General features: G+C 40.0%; 1 protein-coding gene across 9 annotated transcripts in view; it reads left to right on the top strand.

The window, feature by feature from the left end:
• Positions 1-169: 169 nt before the first annotated feature.
• The window catches only part of LOC145994644 (semaphorin-1A-like), a 487954-nt gene continuing 463377 nt past the window's right edge, over positions 170-24746 (top strand). For all 9 annotated transcript variants that reach the window (XR_014442390.1, XM_083130750.1, XM_083130748.1 and 6 more), the window contains exon 1: positions 170-769. The gene's annotated coding sequence lies outside the window, so the exon portion shown is untranslated. The remainder of the gene's footprint in view (positions 770-24746) is intronic.

The following is a 24746-nucleotide window of genomic DNA, read 5'->3' as shown; positions in this document are numbered from 1 at the left end:
AGTAGCGGACGACTTCGGAAACACAAAACAATTCTGGACAAAATCGTTGTTCCCTCTGGCTGAAGGCTCGAACCAGCATACTCCGCGTCTTAAACGTCACGTAGCGAAGCACCAATCGGTGACCGCGATTCGAGAGAGACCGCTCGACGTAGGAGCCGAGCGAGAGCCGAACTTGAACGCGAAAACAGTCAGGCCCGAGCTTTTCCGAGTGTCGGTAGGATTCTAGCGCAAGCCCGTGTGCTGCGAAACGAGAATTCTTGCCATCAAAACGTAAACACAATTCGTCATCATTCATCAACGTGCTGGATACGCTGACGTAAAGTTGTGCTTAGGATTTACCCAGACGCCAATCAACAAAATACTAACTGTGACAGTGTGTTGAAAGAAAGGAGAGAGAAAAGTTTAAAATTACCGTTTGTGTTAACAGTGTACGATGTGTGTGCTGTAAGAATGTTTTGAAACGAGTAAAAAGAAAATTGATAACGAGAGAAATACACAATTTTTAAGGAGAGCTAACTGTGAGTGTTGTGTCCCAGTGTTGTTTTGAAAGCACAAGAAGTTCTTGTAAAAAAAAAAATAGTGATTATAGTTGTTCCATTATGGAGTTTCGTGTATTTACAAGAACAAATCAGTGTTGACGATTACTTTATCGTTATTTCAGTTCCGAAAGTATAAATAGTGTGTGAACCTGACTAAAATCTACTAGAAGACAAGAATTGAGGATAAGAATCTTCTGGTCAAGTTGACTAAACTTCAAATGATGCGTGAGGTAAGTTATCGCTTTGGCTGTTGTGCTATAGTATATTTACAGATTACCGTATTTTAAAAGCATTAGATAAGTATTTATTTTATGATTAGATATAGATTTGCAATCTGTATTGGATAAGAAAGATTATTCCAGGGAGTATAGAAAGGGGGAGGAATATGTAACGGAATGTAGGCCTATTTCTTCAGTGGATTCCTTCGGTGTTTAGCAGAGGCGTCGGTCCTTCGCTTCGTAGCCAACGGTTTCTTTCGTAGACCCCGAACTGTCTGGAGTGGCGTTTGAACCGCGTGTGTTTCTTCAACCCACGCTCATTTCAGATTCCATTTAAACACCCAGCAGAGTCTCTTTCCGTTTTCCTGTTCGGCCAAAGTGTCGCCAAAGCAAAATACTTATCACGTGGCGAGATCTGCTGAAGAAGCTTCCAGCTCGCAGTAAATGCGATTTTGCTTTCGTGTTAGTACGAAACTTCCAAGTACTACTTCTTACCAGCGCAATTGAGTTAACATTTTTCAGCATTCTGCCGTTGACTATTCGACACACTATGACGACTTGAATCACAAATAAATTTCTGTTAGAAGTCGTACACCTGCCTCAATTAGTACTCCGGCAGTTTGTTTCTTTACACAGCATATTTGCAGAAGATACATTTGTATCTACAAGTGTATCAAGATACGCTGGATAAAACACAACTTATTACTAACTTCGTTGACCCTGTACGCTCAGAGCCTCGGATACAGTTTCTTCTCTTTCATAGTGAACCTATGCAAGGCTCCGGTTGGCCTTATAATGCTGTCGACTACAACCTCAAAATAGGATCGCACCCGGTACCATTCGCATCAGAGGTCAGAGCGCTACTTAGGGTATCAAAGGATTTATATTACAATATTCACTTCTTACGAAGGAACATACTGTATGTGCACTGCATCAGAATTTATTTATGATTGGGTTTATTTTGCTTCTCTTTTCTGCCATTTTTGGCTAATCACGAATATGAGGATGAGTGATGATACGATGAAATTGATGAAGAAAATTACACCCATACCCAGGCCGGGATTCGTACCCACGAGCATATATAATTAATCTTGACCGTGAATAGTGCTTCTTTTACTTGCATATTTATATTAATATCTTCTTGTATTGTAACTCATTTACCTCGAAGCGTTTTACAGAGCCCGCATTAATAAGCCGGAAGTTCAGTTCAAATTCTACGTTTGGCATTGATTAACACATATTGATCGAAATACTATATGAAAATATTGATAATGAGAGATTTCAAACATAACGCGGAACGCACAAAATAAACAATATTGTATCACGCGAGTACCCTCTATTTTTACGTTTTATGTGATGATCTGTGAATATTGAAATTATTTTTACATCGCTCCAGCCTTTTCGTATAATTTGCTCATTTTAGTTAACTTTGCATAAAGCATTCCGCTAAACAAACCGGTTTATTCAACTGTAGAACCAAGATACTGGCGTAGTCACCCATGGGTTCACCGGTTCGGTGGCCCTTCCGTAATGGATTTTTTACAGAAAATAAGTGTCGTTCACTGTAGATTCTGGGAAGCTGAATTACAAAATTACGTTAACTTCTGTCGATTCGTTCTTGTTTTCATTACCGTGCAAGGAAATGCAACGGGAACGACCCGCAGAACGGTCGTAGGCTTTTGTAGGGTCGATAACATTGCTTGTAGGTGGATAAAATTACATTGTTAGATTTTTAATGCATACTAAGTCGTGAAATTATGCGTGATTCTTCTTTCGCAAATTTCATATTTTGTAAAAAGCATAGACGCAATTATTATACACAGTGACCAATAATACATTCCAAATTATTTCAAGATTACCTGCTAAAAGAGAAGCAGTAATATTGAATGGAAGGAAAACAAGAAAAAATAACCAATAGGTGTCAGTGCTGTGAATACTTTTGTTTACAGAGGTGATTAATTTATATTTGGATTTTTTCCTCTAACATTTTCAATATTTATAATAAACATTTCAGCTACTGTTCATTACTATGCTGGCCACTCTTATCTCTTGAACAGTGCATTTTGCAACAAACAGTAATCTATTCGTACACAGTATATAATTGCAACAAATAGTAATCTATTCGTACACTAAGTATGGAGATACCATATTAATCCAGTTTTTCAAGTTTTGGCACTTTGGAGATAATTTTGACCGCGAAGAAAAGCGCATGTCTAGAGATTAGTTCAAAGTTTGAAATTTGCACTAAATCGGTTAACAAAATCAAAGAAAATAGTATCTTATCAAATAGTGTCAACTCGTATACAGGTGAAAGTAATTATGTTGTTTTATCCAAAGCAGAAACTGTTGATGAAGAAATTACATATAATAATCAAAACAATGATTCATATTCTATGCTGCCATTATACTTGGCAGAAAAGCGTTCGCAGCTGTGTTTCTTTTTTCACATCTTCAGCAAAATCGAAACGCATGATTGCCTATTTGCGCCCATTACATTGTTTCAGCGCAACTGTGCGTTCCTTGTCTGCGTGTAGACGGGCCTCTGCGATGTTGTGTTAACGTCGTCGCCTTGGGGTACAGGAACACTGGGTTCGATACCCCGTGGAGGATCATAGTGGTTCGGATTCAACTTTACACTGTAGGTCTTTGTCCCGATTAGCCTATCTGTGCATAAAATGGATTCAAAACTTGCAACTTCTACGTGTAGATACTCGTCGTGGATTTTATTCCTGCACTCTCAGGACCATCCCACATGGTTCCAAGACGTGCATAGGCCCGGTTTAGGCAGGGAAACGTTTGCGAACGTTTTATCTAGGGTATGTCAAAAGTCCTTGCATTTTAATAAAAGAAACACCTCTATTGCATATTTTATATTAAGATCTCTTATCTAGTTCATGCAAAATATATTATACAATCAACTTACTTTCTAATCACTTTCTGAAAAGAAATATCATTTTAAGAACTTAGAAAATTAAATATTTTGTAAACTTATCAGATTTTTGAGCAAATATTAACTGCCGTGGTAGCAATAGCACCAATTTGAAATAATTTTAGGGCAGGATTGATGTAAAAAATATTTTATATGTAATATGTGCAAAAACTGTGTATATAATAACCGGTCTTCTTGAGAAATTTTGGGGAAGCAGAAAGTGCCTTGCCCTCCCCCACAAAGTCGACGCCTTTGCATGGTGCATTCACATCTGACCCCAGACAACATACTGAAATGTCCCACTAAAGGCTTATGTACTTTTGTTTTGTGAATGTACTATTGCCATTGAACTGGTCATATGTATTGTGATTGATTGATTGATTTGTTTTATTTGACTTCGCTATTTGTGCCAGTGTTGGCTAATTTGCGAAGATTGGGATGAGTGATGAAATTTATGAATGGACATTCGCATTCACAAACAACCATACCCAGGATTCGAACCCGGGACCCCTGGCGTCGTAGCGCGATGTGCTAACCACTCCGTCACGGGGGCCGGCTCATATGCATTGTGTCAGCAATCTCTGATACTGATAAATTAAGGTCAATAAAATACAATTATTGTGGGTTTTTCAAATGTAAACATAATTGGGGTCGGATGTGACGGCTCTCGGAGAACGCGAATTCGATTCCTGTGGTATGTGAGCTTAATTTAAATTTTCTATGAATAAGCGACGACTTGCGGAGAAAATAAACCTTAGGGGAACAGCGGCCAGAACATTGTGTTGGTCATATCACGGGTCTGCCCGTTCGCACTTCATTTCTGCAACCTTGTGTTCTGACGTCAGACGAGGAATGCCTACGAAGTTAGGTTAGGCCTGTTAGGTTAGGTTCCATTAGCATAAATACAATTAAAAATTATTATTTAGGCTAAGAGAACTAAACCTAGGTAGCCTAGCCTAACAGTGTAGGCATGTATCCTAAAGTTAAAAAGCTTTCTCCCGTGACGTCAGTACACAAGGTTGCTAAATTGTTGTGCGATATGTGAGACCAATCACCGCCACTATATCAGAGATCGAAAATGCGTGTACCTTTCTGCAGAAAATGAAAACAGTTAAGCATCGCACACTCAATGACGACTTACTAACCATACTGCGACTATTCTACTTTACCCAGGCATATTCACATAGGTACGCCCTACTAGATCAAATTGTTACATATACATTCCTTGCAAGTTTTCTATTGATGGCTGAATCCTACCTATATTCTTAGAATGTGTGAATGAGTACCTATGTTGCATGTACATATTTTAAACATTATTTCTATTCGATTTTCCGAATATTATTGCGAGTTTCTTTTGAAACTGGTGTTGATTGTCGCTGTTACCGAACGCAGAGCCATCTATAGTTAGAAGATGCAGTAATATTGGCGGTTGTTTGTGGTTCTTTCTCGTTACTGTTAAAAAGTATTCTTTTATATCTATTTTGTCAGTGTTTCGATTGTGAAAAATGTTAATTACAAGGTCATTTTGCATAAGTGACGTCGAAGAATATTTATCTATAGCGTACACAAGGCAATATGACTTACCATGTGGAGAAAAGTTACCTTTTTGGTGCTGCAAAGTTGTCGGTTTATTTTGCACAAACATGTTATCTACCAACGTTCTTCCTTTCTACAAGTACGTGTTCAATTTGTGTTATGGAGTGCTCTGATTAGGTTATAGTTTGTGTAACAAAGAATATGATAGAACATTAACACTGTAAGGAGAAGAAGCGGTACGATTTGCGTAGTAATTAGTGAAAGATATTTCAATTCATTTATCTCCCTAGAGGAATGCTTGAAAATGATTGTAATTTTTGACGTTGTTGTGAGGTTAGGAGTGCTACGTTTGAAGGCGTTATCATTTGCGCGTGCTATTTTGCTGCTCGAGTGTGTATAAAACCTGTTTTTACGATTGAAAACGATTAAAGTATTGAGCCCCCCCCCCCCTCAATACTCCGGCTGTACTTTGGGATCAAATATATCTTGTTATTTGTAGTTTTCGCGCCCTGGGACACATTTTTTATTACATAAAACATCGAAATCAATCAGTTAAATAATAATTCGACATAATTCCAAGGCCCCCGCTACTATCGGATTAAGAATTATAGATACTCGAGTTTAAACTCCAATTAAAAATTAACCAGTAGACCTACATAAAAATGAGTTACATCAAAATTTAGCTTATTCAATTCTGTATGCTAACCAATGTTTTTTCGAGTATGTGTATAATTTTTATCGTCGTGAGAACAATAATACAAGATACTAATAATGTTAAACAGTAAAATAGTGTCATTAACATTAAACTGTAAATAAACATGGCAACTGATGTTACGCAAACTATTATTAATAAAATTGCCTAAATTCAGCTACATAGACTATTACAAAATTTAAATTGCAATTATATAGTTCATCCAGAATGTTATATCTTCTTTAGAAAAAAAGCTACTGAAATTATTTTAGTTTCATTAACACACTTAACAAACATTTTCATAGTAAATTCATATATATATAGTATCAGTATCAGAAACAGAAAAATAAATATATTTACTTATAATTTTTATTTGCTGTAATGAAACTGTTCAAATATTTTACAAGGCCGTTTATAAGAAAAACCGTTGCTATGAAAAACATATATCTATGTGTGTGGTGCCAAAAACCACACAATCAATTTTAAGCTTGTTATTTTAAAAAAAAAATAATAAAAAAAGATTTTTTTAAAATAAAAATCATGATTTGTATCCACCCTGCTTGCTTTCTATTTACATGAAGCTAATTAATTGTATGGTCCATATTTAGAAGAATGTTGGTCCCTTGCTTTTACTGGGAAGTTACATGTACTTGGATGCTATAATCATGGGAGACATATGATAATTCATCCCCTAAAAATAGCTATACAGCTCATATTAATAATTGCAGTTTGACAGAACCGTTTTCGGGGGAAATATTTGTGCCTAGTGGCGTGAACAGACATTTTATAAAGGGGAGAAAGATAAAGGGATTCAGTAGCCATTGATATAGCCTGTGTGTGCAAAGAATTTTGTTTTCTTGTTGAGGAAAGGGGCACCATTTAATGAACACGCCACTGCACATACTCCTCGGTGGTCGTGTCGAACTCCATTGTTCATTGGTTAGTTAGCAAAGATCGCTACGACGCCTGGTGATGCGGTTTTAAATCCTGGGTAAAACTTGGATGTTTGTCTGTTCTAAATGGAAAGGTACCTACAACTTTTACGGGTTCTTCTTTAAAAGAAAATGTAAAAAAAGCGCGGTAAGTGGTTGACATTCTATCTCGCCTCCAAAGTTTCTGTGTTCGAGTCCCGCCTCGGTATGCGTAGGCTATTACTTGAGAGAGTATTCCTTCACGGTTTCATCTAATCAGCACTTATCCTCATCGCCGCGGTTAGTCAAAAGAAGCAGAGAAGCGACGTAAAATAGCTCAAGTACAAAACAAAGGTATTTAATTCTTAAAAAAAGATTTATAATGTATTTCTCATTTTCTCTTGTTCATCTCTCTCTCAGTCTGTATAGAGATGTGTGTTTGATTGATTGAACTGATGTTTTCAGTCCACTTGATAAACAGTAAGGCTAATCGGGACTGGATATACAGTTTAAAGTGGGATCTGAACCACTATGTGCCTTCACCGGGAATCGAACCCGGGACCCCTTGATTACAAGGCGGCGACGCTACCACTACGCCATCGGAGAGGCCCTAGAGATGTGTGTGTGTGTGTGTGAGAGAGAGAGACAGAGAGAATGATTCCGTCTTTATTTTCAGATAGCCTAACCAAGACTAAATCTTAGTTTAAAGTTGAAATCAAACCGATTAATGACTGTAGGCAAATAGTGGTTCTGATCCCACTTTAAACTGTAGGTCCAGTCACATAAAGCTAACTCAAACCACTGTGCAATGTGCCTCTACAGGGGATCGAATCTTGGGCCTCTTTACCACACGGCTGTGTATATATTCATACTAGTGTTCGAGTGTTAAAGTCTCATTTAAGGGTTGCCAACTCCCAACACATCGAGTGTTAAAGTCTCATTTAAGCGTTGCCAACTCCCAACACAATCACAAATGGGTATCTTGTCTCGAAAACAGAATCAGCATTGTGTTCGCTGGCAATCCCGTTAACGTTAAGTATGTTCCAAAGGTCCCATTCTTCTTGTGAGCCGCGGTTTGCCAACCACTTTACATGTTGGTTTGGAGAAGTAAAGACCTCCCTCAGCATCCACTAATCTTCGTTCGCAGTGGTCCAGTTTTCGCCAAAATGCGGCGACCATCTCTCTTGCTTAAATCCGTTATCTTGACTTCGGGTACTGTTTGGCTGTATAATGGGCCGGAAATTATCTTAAGTAGGTATAAATATATGGGGCAACTGTTTATCTCTTTTGCTAATGGCGCCACCTGCAGGGGACGCTTTACGACCGTGTATCCTCATCCAGCAGAGACACCTGTGGGAGAGGGACAACAACACATCTTGTTGCGTGCTAACATGCAGAATTTAGAGGCCGGGTCCCGCTGTGGCCTGAGTCATGGGACTTGGGAGATGTAAAGTATTTTGGAGCACACTGCACAGATGGGAGGCACAATTTAACAGTATAATTCCCCAGACATTATTTATGTTTAGCAGTGTTGTAAATATTTGTTGAGGGTGTAGCCCACAGTAAGATAGTTTTTAGCCATCTGAGTAACTTTTGAGAATCATTTATGGTAAAGAAAGGGGTAAACAAAACGCAGAAGTAGAGATAAATGGAAATATAAAAGACGCAGAGAGAAAGGAAGGAACAGGGAAGATAGCAGGTAGATTTTATTGTTTATTTATTGATTTGGTTTCTTTTACGTCACTTTTGGCTAATTACCGTATCGTACCCAAGGAAGATGAGGATGCGTGATGATAGGATGAAATTGATGAAGGGACACATAGAACACCCATGCCCAGGTCAAACCCGGAACCTCTGGCGACGTAGCGCGGTGTGCTAACCACACTGTCACGGAGGTAGGCAGAAAATAGGTAGAAACACAGGAAGAAAGATAAAGCATGAAGCGCATAGAGAAGCATGGGATTAAAGAAAGAAATAGAGATAGAGAATAACAGGCAGATAGAGGATAAAAGGGAGACAGGAGAAGAAACAAAGCAAATCTTGTAGCATGATTTTTTTATTACTCCATATAAACCATATACATTGGTATACATATACACTTGTACATATATACATGTATGTTACTTTTTGTACATGGCTACCTGTGCTGGAGCAGTTTTAAAGGCAGTGACTGCGATTGGGTTGCAAGACTGGGGGGCAAGAACAGTTTACTTTCTCTGGTAGATAAGGCTTAGCATAGTGAGGGGGCAAAAGTGGGGGGCAAGTGCCCCCCTAATCGCCGGCACTGTTTAAAGGGCATACATGTTTCATGCCGTAAACACTACTAGAGAAAGTTTACCTGCACAGCCGATGCTAGGCCTCCACGATGTCGCAGTGGTAACGTCACCACATTGTAATCAAGAGGTCCAGGGTTCGACACCCGGTGGAGGCACATGGTGGTTCTCATTCCACTTTAAATTGTAGCTCCAGTGCCGATTAGACTTTCTGTGCATAAAGTATACTTAAGAACAAACTCAAACCCAGCAGAGGCTGGTAATCTTGACTCCGGACCTGGTGCCCAGTGAAACCTTTCAATTTTTTTCCCACCCGTTCAGGCCCATCCATTCTCGTCGTTGGAACTGTCCACCGCTTTTTTTTTGTGCCCGTGTGTGTCTCCGGATCAAATCACTTGTCGGTTACAGATTCCGTTTCATCAGATGCAATGAATTAATGATTCGCAGGAGCGGGTATGTGTCATCTAGATTGTTTGATTCTCTTCCTGGTATTATTTATAGATGTCGTCCCGAACGATTCGCAGTCGCATCCCTTGTTCCCGACATATCTGGTCCGCTGAAGGGGTGGGGAGGCGGATACAGGAAACAATGAAATATCGCCAGCCTGAAATTCACAATGGTAGGACTGGCCCTGTGTGACGGTGTTTTTGTCTCTCTCGTGTTGTGTCAAAAAATCTCATTCCTGGTCTTGTTTTCGCGCGACGAATGTTCTAAGTGATACATCAACGTTAGTTTTGTGATATCACCCGTGAGCGGTGAATGGTAACGCAGAGCTCGTTATATTTTTGTCCAAACAAGCAAAATTAATGCTTCTATGTGGATGAAATACGCGGGAATATGGCGTTGAGGAATTTAATCGTAATATTTTGCAAAAGGGGGTTGAAACTAATTTGACCTGTAAACTGAGTTGCTAGGGCTTCACCCATTCTTGGTTTCAGTACTGACAACAGATGTCAGGATGCTAGGCTGGACTGAACTATTATAAGAAACTCGTTCATATTATAAGAACTCCATTATTTCTACTTCTGAAAAATGAGTCTTCTCTAACCTCGTGCGAGAAGTGGTCCATCTCGTTCGCTCGTCAATTTGTAAATACCCGTCAAGATGAAACCAATGTTGACCATTTTTGCCAGTTTCCCTCAGGTCCATCTTAACATCGTGGTAAGGGTATCGTACCATCAATTTCCCAAAAAGGCTCCTGTTGCATATTGTCGACATTTTCCCAACCAGTGAGGTAAAAGAAAGGCAAGTTCATTAAGAGCTTGAAAGACGGAAGCCACATATTGGACAGGTTAGCCGTAGAAAGGCGTGAATATTCCGTAACCGGCCGTGACATAAGGTATGAAAGATTATGAGGAAATTGGAAGATAATTATCAAGCACTTTCAGTTAAAGGATTCAAACTGCTTCTTGTATTTCTGCACTTTTCCGGCTTTCAAGACAGGCAGGAGAGGGGAGGGGAGAGCTTCACTGCAGAAAAGAGAAAGTCGTGTTATTAGAGTTCCGCCTGTTTTTTTGGCTACCGCAAAGGAGAGGCCGCTTTGACATTCACAGCCTGTTAAATATTGCTTTTTTTTCTTGTTTCTTGAACCTTTAGCAGACAAGATATAAATTTTGAGGTTTTCGGTCTGTCGTCAGTGTACACAGTATTTGTAGGGCGTATCAACACTTTAGCAACCCACTCCATTGGTTCTATAAGGAAATAATTGTCACGTCCACACTATTCAGTCAAAGTGGAGGCGGAGTTTTTTTTTGGGGGGGGAGGGTCGCTTCTGGATATGTCGCTCTTTCCTGCTCCAGCGATATGACCAATAAGGAAGTGGTCTCTCGTAAAGTGACGGAGTAGCATATGCTGGTGCCTCTGAATCGAAACTGTCGCTTTAGATAACATTATCGTTTTTCCCGCCTTCGATTTGCCATTGCTAAGGAAGGATCCAGAGTTGTATGTGACGGATAACATGATATGTGGGCAGCTTATCCTATGAGACTTCTCCTCGGTTCTCTATTGTCTGTGATCTATGCTTCTGGCTCAAAAAGCAGAGTCTTACCCTAAACTTAGAGCCACTAGTAGAATTATGGTACTTGCCAGCGTTTTTACAAAGGATCTTAGTTCAGTCATAAAGGTTACATAATTGTGGAAGCCCTGCATAATTTCAATCTCGGTCCTGGTTAGCACCACTTACTTATCAGGGTAGAATGTGTGTGCATTCCCAGCACGAGTGTTACTTTGCCTTTGAGAGTTATACAGTAATAGACGTTGTCTTCGTTCTCTACCCGCTTATATCTTTACAGCATCGGGATGCCATTCTTCTCTGTTGTTGGCCATTGGAATATCTTCCCTAGTTTTCTTCCTATTTCTTTCACCATGGCCTCGCATGATTCCTTTTGATCTTGCCTCCAAGAACTGCTCGAGTTTCATTTCCTCCTCCATTCTGGTTACATGGCCAAACCATTTCATTTGTCTTTTGATGAGTTGGTTTTCAATTGATGTTTGCTCCAGCTCTTCCCTTATCCTTTCATTTCTTTCTGTCTCTTGTAACAGTCTCTATGGGTGATTTATCCACACACCCAACACCACCAAAATAACCTCAACATCCCCTAAACTTGTTCACAAAGGCCCAATTTGGGATCACACAATAATCACTTACACCCCTAGATAGAAAATTCTGGATAATTCCATGGTCTCTCAGAGATACTAAAGGCATTGTTAACGTTGAATGTAGGACAGTTATTGAAGTAGCATAAACAATGCTGCAACTCTCGATTGGTGCAGCGACTCCTTAAATGGTAGCACTCTTGATATGCAGTTCAGAGAAGGAGGTTATGAGTGCATTTCGCTTGAAATTTTGCATTGTTGCACTCGCAATAAAATTTTTACTTGGTTTACACGTGCTCGTTTCTGTACCTCTGCACGGGAGAGGAGAAGTGGATTGTGTTCATTTTGAATGAGAAAATGAGTGCGTTTGCACTGTTCCGGTTACTGCGTTCTCAGGCGTTCATTTCAGAATTGCGGTTCTCATAGAGGTTGATATTTCCTATTGGCTTTTCATCGACCGCAGGGGAAGATGGCAAGCGACGCGAGTTGATGCCTTTTCACGTTGATTCGAAGTCCTGAATGGGGTGAGACGTTGATATGAAGGCAAATATTTGGCTAAGCGTTAAAGGGTTCCTCCCCGTCTCTTATTGACTTCATTTCTATCGAAGTCGCAACTGGGAGAGGGGATAAAAGTGTCCCTCAAAGCGTTTCACTCCGATCAATTTCCCGTCCGCCTTGACAAACTTAGGAAGTAAGTGGTGGTACTAGAGGAACATTACCTGTTATTCTTGTCCAGGTGTATCCATAAAGATGGTCCCTGGTTCGATTCGAGGAAGGGCACATGCGTAAAATCTCTGCCTTCATCGTCATAGGTTCATTTTTGGCTATCGTGCACCATCCTCTTTAAATCTATGAAACTTTCCCCTTTCAAGTCCGCCAGAAAAGTGTCACCACACGCTCCTTTTGTTACTGATGCTTCTGGATACTCTTGGGCATTGCTTCATTTCCTCTGCTGTCCTATTACACTTGGACAGGCTAATCGGAACTGGGCCTACAGTTTAATGAGGGATGCAATGTGCATCGTGCCTCCACCGGGAATCGAATCTTTGTCCTCTTTATTATATATAGCTTTAGGCACGTCTATCTTTCGTGACGCCATACGCTTCTAGACAACAGCTAAATTAACTCATGTTCGGACACATTCCGAGTCATAAACTTAACATCTTGGTAATCTCAGTCCTGCCTTGCTTCGATTTCTAATATTTTCCACTGAAAATTATTCATGTGACAAAGTTGTTCATTTCGTGAAACTACCTTGAATCTGGCAACTTTTACAAGCAATTAAGACCTTTCGTTGCACGTAACTTTCCACGAAAGTCGTGTTTTCCTTCGGCTGTATGTCGCAGACAGCAATTGAAGTCTAGTTACTCATCGCCGTGGGCAAGTGTTCCACTGGTTGACAACATAATTCACATATATTTTCGAGAGCACGGCCTCGGCTCGCAGTAAATAAGCAAGCCTGTCTCACCAAAGCGGAAAAATACCAGTTATCTTAGCGAAGGTAAGAAATAACGGAACTAATGGCGAAATAATGTGCGACCAATGCAGAGACTTGTTTGGAATTTTGCAACATTATGATCAGCTCGAGTGTGATGTAGAAAGCCAAGCAGAAGAATGAGATACAGAGAGGAAAGAGAGAACGAAGAGACGAAAGAGAAGAGTGAGACTGGAAAAAAGAAGGATGGAAAAAGGCAACAGGAGAATTAAGACAGAAAAAGAAGAGCGGATATAGATAATCATGTAGAGAGAGAGAGCTGGAGGAGATGGAAGAGAGAGGGAAATGGGTAGAAAACAAGAGAGAGAGGGGGGGAGGGATAGAATGTAGAGAAAGGTGCGAGAAAGGGAAAGTAAAGAGATAGGGAGAGAGGGAGAGGAGGAAAGGGCCAATGAAGAGACTAAAAGAGGAGCAGGGAAAGACAAAGACGTAGAGGGAAGAAGATAAGGGAGGAGGAAGAGAGAGAGAAGGGGAAATGTGAGATACAAGAAAGATATTGAGACAGAGAGGGAGAGAGATTGAACAGGAAAGGGAAAACGAAGAGAGATGGTGAACTGAGACAGATGGAAAAAGGCAACGGGAAGATAGAAGCGAGGAAAAGAAAAGCAGAGAGAGAGAAAACCTAGAGAGATTATATTGATGACAACAAGATATAGAATAATGAGAAACAGGAACAGGTACGAGAAAGGGAAAATGAAGACAGAGAGGGAAAGAGGGAAACTGAAAAAAAAATAATAGGTGAGAGGACGAGAAAAATAGAGATGGAAAAAAAAAGAAGTAAGAATGAGTTCAGTTGAAGAGGAGTTTGTCCTTGCAGCCAGAAGACCTGTTTCTCGTTTCCGAACCTAACTGTCCAACAACAGGAGCGTGGCGCAATGAGGACATGCAAGTGTCCACAGCGTGGGCATTGCCATGCGAAAGTCTCTGCATAATTAGCACGGGCGCTCTTGATAGCGATGGTCATAAATTGCACCCTAGATTTGTCTTGGCCGACCAGCGGCGTACACGACATATCTCTCTTAGCATTAAAACAATTGCCGCTCGCATGGGGTCAAGTGGATTAATGACGCAGGAAGTCTTCCATAACTTATAAGCAAGATGGAGACTGTGTAGCACAGCGGGAGGGGGGGGGAGTGTCCCTTGCATGCGATTTGCATACAGAACATTTTTAGATGAATATACCTCATAAAAGAGAGAGATCTTGTGTGTGTGTCTTGGATGTGCAACGTAGTTAGAAATTAAAATGTTAAAAAAAAAAAAAAATTAAAACATCGCTGATTGCGCATATAACAATCATGGTACCATAACATGAAGTTAATCGGTGTATAGCAACACCTTTCAATTCCCTTATTATCTTGAATACCAACACGGATGAGTTCCAGCACATACTCAAGTGCATTCCTGTGCATCTCCGATGGCGCAGTAGTAGCGTCGTTGCCTTGTAATCAAGGCGTTCAGGGTTCGATACCTGGCGGAGGCACACAGTGGTTCGGATCCCACTTTAAAACTGTAGGTTCAGTCCCGATGAGCCTAACTGTGCATAAAGTGGACTTAAGACACCAACCCAACCAATGAATCATGTGTATTCCAGTAGAAAATGTATGATTGAAACCATGAAACACAATTATCCGATTTAATACTAAATCTTATATGTATATCTGTAAGATACTATAGTACTTTAGTATACTATATGAAGTTGGTTTTTATCTTCTTTTATGGTTAAATTGATCGGATTCGAACCTCTGCACTGTGCGTCAGTCGAGTGTCGAAGCCAGAATCATTTACTGTCCCAATTCGTCTCTGTAATTTAAAGAAAAAAATGTTAACAATTTTATCCATTATTGCTGTTAAGTACCTGTGCACGCTGCAGTTCTTTTCTTTTCTTTGTAGTTACAAATTCAAATTCGCAGCGTTTATGTAGTGAACTAATCTTATCTCATACGTTAATTGAAGCTGAAAATGAAAGATTGCACAATGATGTGACGAAATTTCGAAGTCTCTGCACGTAGAAGAAAAAAATGTCCACAAATGACAAGACATTTCACATTTTCATTCATTTATTTTCCTTTTCTTACCATTGTTTCTATTCTTGTTCATTTTTATCTGGCTTTCCTTGTGCTTTTCGTTTTCTTTACTTCTCATTCATTTCTTCCTTTTCTCTTCCCTTTCATTTATTTCCCCTTTTTTTCTTACTTTCTACCTTATTTTACTTTTGTATTTTCTTTCATTTCCGTCACTTTTCCTCTATTTTATCGCTTTTCTTTTCGTTTATTCCAATTTTCTATTTTCTTCTCTACCCTCTCATGTCCTTTCTTTTCCCCCTTATTTTTCTCTTCTCTTTTGTTTATTTCATTTCCACCCTTTTCCTCACTTTTATTACTTTTCCCTCTGTTTCCTTATCTTTCCCCTTCTTCCCCCATTTTACCTTATTTTCAATTCCCTTTATCGCCATATTTCTTCTCATTTTGTTGCTTCACTACCTTCTTTATCTTTGGAAACACCATACTTGCATTTAGAGACTCATATCGATTTTCCCTTCTAAATGGCAATTCATACATCTACGTAGCTCGTTTTAGAGGACAGAAGTTCTGAATCCTGTGGTTGGCGAGAGGGAGAATCTTGTAGATCTCGAAGCCAGTTAAAGCAACCTTGTTTACCGAAGCATCTTGCTGTTGATGAATCGCAGTCTCTGCTCGGAAAGCAGACGGATTAGAACCAGCAGGAACCATGCTGGCTCAGTGTTGCCATAACCACGGAGCTTAAAATTCCTAAATCATTTGGAATCTGATATATCTCAAGTATATTTGTAAAAATACTTTCCAAAAGTGGTGAAAGAAGGGGGGGGGGGGCAGTGTGTGAGTAACTGAAATTGCTGCGTCATTAAACGTCAAGACATGTTTGTTGTGCATTAGGACCCTATTTTTTTTTTTTTAAAAAAAAAGGTTTTGAAAAGGAATCAACCCTGTAATCATACGGTAGTGGTCCCTGATTCGAATCATGGACGAGATATGCATGTTGATTTATTCCCTCGCTTGTTTCATTTCACTCATCTTCATTTCCGCAAATAAACATAAAATAATGAAGACAAATTCGAAGCATTTGTTGTATACTGTGGTGTATAACACTGGTTTGGTTGTAGGCCACTCCCGATGAGTGTTTGTGTATAAAGTGAGCTTACACACAAGATGTTTGCTATTATTATTATTATTATTATTTTAATAATGTAACATCATTGTGTTCACTCCTTACCGTCAAATGTCTGAAGTCAGACATTGTTCAACACTTAAGAGTAATGTTACTTCATCACTGTAAGCAAAAAGACAAGTTGTTGTCCCAAAAAATGTCCCACTTCAATTCAAAATTAAGGACATACGTTCATTCACCGTAAACACTATATATTAATGGAATCATTAGCAAATAATATGTAATTGATACATTTTCATTACCAAAATAATGACTTACTTTATGATTACAATAATTACATAATTGTTCACATCATCTTCACACCATCTTTCGGATAATTAAATAATTTTGAATGAATTCCGTATAACACACTGCACGGTCATATGTACTAGGATATAAATAATTACGTTTGAGCTCATAGATCTATTGCTTAGTGTAAATTATGTGATGCTAAAAATGTTGAATATCTATGATTATTTTTTTTTCAATTTCTCCCAGCTGTAAATCTAATTGATTTGGATTGGATTGTTGTTTTAAGTCCACTTTATGCACAGTAAGGCTAATTGGGACTGGACCTACAGTTTAAAGTGGGATCTGAACCACTATGTGCCTCCACCGGGAATCGAACCCGGGATCCCTTGCTTACAAGGCGACGACGCTACCACTGCGCCATCGGGGAGGCCAGCTGTAAATCTAAAACGAGACATCAGACAAGTAGTACAATCTAAAATATGAAGGAAATATGACAAAATTTGGTTTGACATGCACATGAACTGATATCATTCATGCAAATTCACCAGCAGTTCTGCCGCCTTTTTGCATTCAGTTTAGTTTTCAATATCCCTATATCGACGATTGTTTAGAGTCATAGGGCAACACTGATCGTGGTTCGCCTGTGAACACGAGGAAAGAAGCATGCGCACAGTTGTATACGCGTGTGTGTTTTCTTTCACCACAACTCAGTGTTGCCAGACTTCGATGTGACTCTCCCCCTTTACTTTCTTCCGCGTTTCAGTGCCAAGGAGAAAGACAGGAATACACCCAGACACTGACGTCACGTAGGGGTGCACCTTTTCACTCTTTTTTGCGTCCTCGGCAAATTTTGGAGTAGTGGGGCGATGTGGAAAGAAAACATGCATGTTGTAGGCGCGTGTGTGAATCGGCTGGGCGTGTTTGTGTTTCGTGTTGCATGTGGAAGAGGGTGCGATCCTGAACTTCATAAAATCTCTCATTCGGGCGACGTTGCCAGATTTTTTTGGGAATAATCACGAAGTTGGAATAATTACTCAGCAGGCAATGAAAGAGGATACGTATTCGCAATTACTCCCTGTGCTAATTTCAGCTCATTTCATAATAACTTCAATATTAAAAAATCTGTTTTTGACATTAATAAATAAATACTCGAGATATTTATCGAAGCACTGAACCTAGTGTTGCCAATTGTATAGTTAAGAAACTAGCATTTTTGCAAATTTTGTGAGTGATCTTTCCTAAGTTTTAAAAGCTTCCAAATCCGTTTACAACAAAGGATCCAATTGTTATATTTGTATTGTCCATCAACAGTCGATAATGTTGGCATGATTACATGTACTTCCGTGTATACAGTATAAATAATTTACACATTCGATGCATAAAAGTTTTATGTTCGAATATATATATGCGCAGTAAGTTGGTTATTACTGCCATAAATTTTTGTAACTTTGCTAGGGAATTTGCAAAACTGGCCGTTTTCGTTGTTCAAAGGATTGGAACAAAATTCTTGTACGTACTGCATGAAAATATCAGCTAATATAAAGAACTGTTGGTCTTCCTATCATAATGCTCATATCTAATGGTGATACTTATTTTCATAACCAGAGGGCAGCACACAAAAAGGTGGTCTGCTTGGGCAAAAATGGAGAAATCGTTTTGAGGAGGATTCGCGCAATGCGTAATTTATTTGTTAAAGAAATAATTATACAAAATAGAAATCGGTTCAAGCAGTGTTAAATTTGATAGCAAATGGTTTATAATCAGAGTTAGTGCATTTAAATTATGTTTTTGTGTGTTTTTCTTTCTATTAATTTCTTATTATGTTGGTGTTTTGTAGTGGTGCTTCTAATGCTGATGTTTTGTGTTACAAAAACATACTGCATGTCTTGATGACTGCTGTTGCCGACCTCCGTGGCAAAGTGGTTATCACAGTGCGTTGCGGCGCGAAGGATCTCGGGTTCGAATCCCGTCCTGGGCATGAGTCTTCTTGGTAAATCTCCCACAATCGATTTCATCATATTATCACTCATCCTAATCTTCGCAATAAGCCAAAAGCGACAGGAATGCGTAGTAAGATATGTTGTGCTAACCACTCCGCCACGGGGCGGGTGTGATTACTTTTCACTTACGTAAGTGTCCTTTCATGAACTCCATCCTCATCGTCGCGATAGCCCGACCCTTTGGCCGAGTGGTTAGCACATCGCGCTGCGACGCCAAGGGTCCCGGGTTCGAATCCCGGTCGGGCTTGGTTGTTTGTGAATGTCCATTCATCAATTTCATCATTTCATCACTCATCCCCATCTTCGCAAATTAGCCAAGAGGCACAAAACGCGAAGTAAAATAAACTAAATCAAATCAAAATCAAATCATCGTCGCGATAAAATCGAGGTAAAATGAGAAATACAGAATTTGATATTCGAATATCTAATCTTAGTTTTGGAATCGACTGCCCATATTGGAATAATCTATGTAGGGAATTGTATACATAGACTATCGAATGTCGGTTAATTATACACACAGAGCGGTTCCATGTCAGTAATCGTGCCTTACCTCATTAGATCTTAATCGGCACCCAGGGAGGAGGAGAAAATCTCAACATGAGCATCGACCCAAGCTCATAACAGATTGAAGGCCAGTGTCGTTTGGGTGTGTGTCAGCGTACCGGTACTTAATCTAAAGCACATTTTCGTGCAACTTGCATATCCGTCGTTATTCCATTATCGTGCTGCAACCTTCAACCCTTTTTGAAGTCGGACCTAGCGTGCGCCAAATGATTTTATCGCTTATGGTCAACCCAAAACACGACATGACAACAAAACACATGTGCCGGACTTGGTAAGAAGGAAGGTCGTTGGCGTTATCCTGAGTTGAATGTGCAGAAAAACGTGTCGCAAGGTAAAACGTTATCACTTGCTGTTAGATATTGTAGGGAACAAACCTATCAGCTGGTGTTTAGTATTGTAGGTAACAATCACTAACACTATCATTTGCTGTTCATTATTTTAGGCAAAAACCACTAACATAATCAGCTTCTGTTGAGTATTGTAGGCAACAACCGCTAACATAATCAGCTTCTGTTCTGTATTGTAGGCAACAACCACTAACATAATCACCTGCTGTTGTGTATTGTAGGCAATAAGACCTTCTATTGAGTATTGTAGGCAACAGCCACTAACATAATAAGCTGCTGTTGAGTATTGTAGGCAAGAAGCACGAACATAATCAGCTTCTTTTGAGTATTGTAGGCAACACAACAATCACTAACATAATCACCTGCTGTTGTGTATTGTAGGCAACAAGAGCTTTTATTTAGTATTGTAGGCAACAAAAGCTTCTATTTAGTATTGTAGGCAACAAGCACTAACAGAATAAGCTGCTGTTGAGTATTGCAGGCAACAACCACTAACATAACCAGCTTCTGTTGAGTATTTTAGGCAACAACCACTAACACTCTTATCTGCTGTTAGGTATTATAGGCAACAAATAATGGCATCAGCTACCGTTATGGATTGTAGGGATGACTCTGGCGTTGATGACCAAAAATTCACAAATAATCCCTAAAACATTCATCAAATTAAAAGTACTTCAGATAGGCAAGGTTGATTTTTTTCATAATTGACAAAAGAGTCAGTATAACTAGATATTTGATGGTCGAAGCTTATTGGAGAAAATAGTAATTCAGTACCATTGTACTGGCAGCAACTCTAAGCTTTCGAGGTCTCGGGATCGATACCCGGTGGAGGCACAAGTGACTCTCGGATCCCACTATAAACTAGTCCCGATTAGCCTCACTGTGCATAAAGTGGACTCCAAGCTTTCGATTCTTTTCAAACTGTTGTTACCTGCGAATGGAACCTCCCTCAGCACTTGAACCAAAGTGAAAGATTGCGACTAAACTGCACGAGGGGTCGAAAACATTACAATGTAATAATTATGTTTAAGGAATTACCAGTAACGCCTCAAAAAGTTTGAAAAAATACAATATGAAAACTATGCTTTCTGGTTCTAACTAAAGTGAAACGGACTATGTTTAGCATCATCTTAAAGCTCTGAAAAAAAAACCAACTTGGAAGCCCTTATTATAAGCAGCAACCAGTACTTCTTGATCTTTTCGGTCCCCATTTACTTGTTCTCAGTAGCAGGTTTAACATTGAGCGGAAGTGTTTATAGATCACTAATTGCTAGCTTAAAAATATGTTTTTCATAACAGTACAGTAACTGACATACTGTTGAGAATGGAAGAGAAAGTAGAAAAATATGAAGAAATCAACGTTTGAAGAATGTTGATCTGCGATAACTGAGATACTGTATCTCATTTATATTTGCTTCCTGCAGTGATGGTAAACTGATACGGAATTTTTTTTACATGGAACCTTTGCCCTTAGTGTAATGACCCCATGATGAAATCAAGAAGATCCTATGACCGATACCAGTCTTAGTACGAGAGATTTCGTATACGTTGCTGGGCGCAATATGTATGAGTGTTCTCTGGCTTTACTTAGGTCGTAAGGGGACGGGAGGGGGTGGGGGTTGTGGCATCTGGAAGCTGCTCTTCAAATTCACCGTGGCGTTTATGAACAAGTGACAAACCGTGTCACTTGAAATGTTTTTACAATTTCCAACGTTGACTCATGAACAGGATGGCTAATCTGGACTGGTGCACTTTGCCATGAAGGCACATAGAGCTTTGTGTGGAAGTAGGGTCCCACACGTTCTCGAGCTCGGCTATGGAGGTTATGTGAGCGGCACCACGCTCCGGCCTCCTTGAAACCCCAACCCCTTCCAGGTATCCACTGATTCGAGACCGGATGATTAACTGGAATCCGAAATGATGCAGATGCAGAAGTCAACCTAAGGCTCTCGATCCACTTCTTTGTTCGATTACCGTGGGACATAACACCCTACAAGTACAACCTCTCGGCGTGACCCTTTCCGAAGACACCCAAATCCAAGTGTCAACATCCCTTGCACGTAGTGCACCCTGGACTGTATATTGAAGACTATGGAGGCTCTGGCGTCTTTACTCACGCCACTATAATCTTACCTAGGGCTCGTGTTGTGTCGTCCATATATGTTTCTGATTTTCGTTTCATCCATTTTATGATGTCACCATTCATCCTCATCTTCCCGATTAGCCGCAAGTGGCAGAAGAGGTAAATAAAAATAAATCATATCAATCAATTAATTAAGTGCAATCTTCCATAATCCATCGTCGCGATTGGACAAAGTAAAGAAAATGCATTTTCTGTCACCTCGGTTGAGGTGGATTCAAGTCTACTAACACGTACTAAGATCTGGATTCGAGCACCGAACTTGCAAGCCTTAATCACTTTGCATGAATGCCTGGAGCAGGAAGATATCTCCAGAATCCTTCAAGTAGTCAAGATATCCTCCAGCACAGACTGGAGAATCTTGAGAGACGCGCGGACTTTGAACATCTCCATCCAGTTCCGCTCGAGTGATCCCGAGCATCAGCCAATAACCTGCCCGCCAGCATTTTCTACGGATAAGCAGATGACTCAGAAGTCCACATCAAAGGGTACCCTGTGCCCCGTTTCCTGACTGCGTGTACTGTACTTACACGTTAACGGTATGTCTTCACCACAATTATCAGTAGATTGATACTAGTCCTAGGGCGGGATGCAAATTTCAGAGGTTATCGTGGCGTGCTGCTTTGTGATTCACACGGCCTGAAATGTTCATTATTGGTTGATTGATTCACACGGCCTGAAATGTTCATTATTGGTTGATTGTTGGGTAAGCTGATTAATATAGCTTACTCGTGCCACTGGATTCTCCGGTAGAATGAAAGTGAGATTATATGACATGAAACAACTGATTACCAATACTGTTTCGCAAAAAAAAAAAAAAAAAAAAAGGTAACAGTTCGTTATATCGGAGACACATTACAATCGAATATTTTGTGTTTCTTATGGTTCGTACTTACGAAATGTGTATTGCGGAACATAGTTGAAGGTGCCATTATGCTTTTTACACGAAAATCACATCGATTTTTCACATTACGAGTAATTCTTTTGGTTCCTTTCTTCCGTTGCGGAACATACAATATGGTGTGCACAGCTGTGGATCATCGCGCGTCGTGCTTGTGTTTTGTCGATTTGGAGTGGGTAAGCAGTGTTCAACCTTCTTAACCGAAAAATACCTACTTTCGTGTTCATTATGTCATCACAAACCAAACCATTGACGGATAGCCCCAAAAAAACCATTCGCGATAGCACCACAAACCATTGACGGATAGCCCCACGAACCATTGACGGATAGCTCTAAAACCCATTCACGATTGCCCCAAAAACATTCACGACAGCCCCACGGACCATTTCCGGCAAGGTTAGGTTAGGTTGAGTTAGGTTAGGTACGCATAGTTAAAAAAAAATCTCGTAAAAAAAGGCACGTTTGGAAACACTGGCGAGACCGCGTGACTTTCGACGCTCGCGCCATCTTTAGGTACATAATGGAAACAACGGCATAATGTTGTCGCTTTACAGAAAATGCAAGTTCCTTACATAAAAAGTGATTATTTCTTGTTCTGCAGCATTCTATGGTGAAGTTTTCAGTTTTCGAGAAAGAAAATACGAAGAACTAAGACAATGCTACAGAAACTTATTTCAGTAAGTAATTTCTCCTGTAAATTTGAAGAAAAGTGTCTCCGATACAACGAACTGTTACCAAAAAAATGTGTATCAATGCAGTGTTTTTTTGATCGATGCGCGTATACGTATGGCTGTTTTTTTGTATGTATGGCTAATAGCTTACTGTTAGCTTGCGATTTGGCACCTGTTGATTGAGCAATGGAATGGTGTGCCAAGGACCCGGGTTCCAATCCTGGTAGAGCATGCATATTTTGCTGAAATTTCTACTGTGTGTATAATAATAACAACCGTGGCTCAACAGCCGTGATTGCCTGGGCCTATCTACCGGCTGCCGGCCTCACTCCTACCTGCCGAGGTGGGAGATCATCCAACCAATTCCAGGGTGTGTATGTATAGTAAATATTATACGAAGTGGCAAAGATAAAGCTATATTCTACACATTGCAACATGCTAGCAAGTCTTATGGGATCATGTGCAGGTAATACGCCACACACTCCCAATATAGGCAATTTGTGAAGCTGATGTGATCAGCACCACCTCCCAGATTTGCCCCCAGGTACCCATTGAGTGAGGCTGGGTGAACCCCAGAGGACATTCCGACCTGAAATCGAACCAGGGTCTCCTGGTTGACAGTCAGACACGGACTGGACCAACGTTCCAGTGAAAACTGCAAAATCAAACATGGACGCAAAACTTTAGTAACTATTTAAATGTGTAAACTGTAATAGGTAAAGACGTGTAAAATTATGTAAACTAACAGAAATTAATAGAATAGATCTATCCTGGAGCTCCCGGGCATTCCAGGGTTCAATACCCGGTGAGAATTTTGGTGTTACCTCTGGCTTGTTAGGACAATTGTAGTAGAGAACTCTGGTCTAGAAAACTGGTTGATAGCGCGATGGGACTCGATACCAGTTATCACCCATTAAAAAAGCATTTGTTACGCATTGGCACTGAAACGTCTGTTGAATCATCAATTTTTGACGGTGGAAGGAAGATACTATCCCAGCATTTGCCTGGAATGACTTTGAAAAACCACTGAAATCCAGCTTTCTCAGTCCACACTTTTTGATTGATTGATTGATTTGGTGTTTTAAGTCCACTTTATGCACAGTAAGGCTAATCGGGACTGAACCTACAGTTTAAAGTGGGATCCGAACCACTATGTGCCTCCACCGGGTATCGGACCCGGGACCCCTTCAGTCCACACTTTTTAAATTTGTCTATCCATTAAGATGACATACCGTTTGATGGTCTTCTGCTTGCGCAAACAAGAAACGCCTCACATATACCACCAAAGTGATGAAATATTCAAATTTCTACCCCCTCAGCATCACCTTTTCATCAACCCAAATGAGAACTCAACCAAAATTTGCCATGTTTATTCGTCCACACGCAGCCGACATGCTGGTGATAATGATTCTCCACATAGACAAGCTGCACAGGAAGTGACGTAACGTAGCGTGCGGGCGGATTAAAAATGATAAAACAATTACGCAGCACACGGAAAGAT

This window comes from Lepisma saccharinum, chromosome 11 (genome assembly GCF_977018435.1).
Source record: "Lepisma saccharinum chromosome 11, izLepSacc3.1, whole genome shotgun sequence".
Classification (NCBI taxonomy): domain Eukaryota; kingdom Metazoa; phylum Arthropoda; class Insecta; order Zygentoma; family Lepismatidae; genus Lepisma; species Lepisma saccharinum.
The sequence above is the reverse complement of the archived record's forward strand: the minus strand, read 5'-3'. Positions and strand labels throughout refer to the sequence as shown.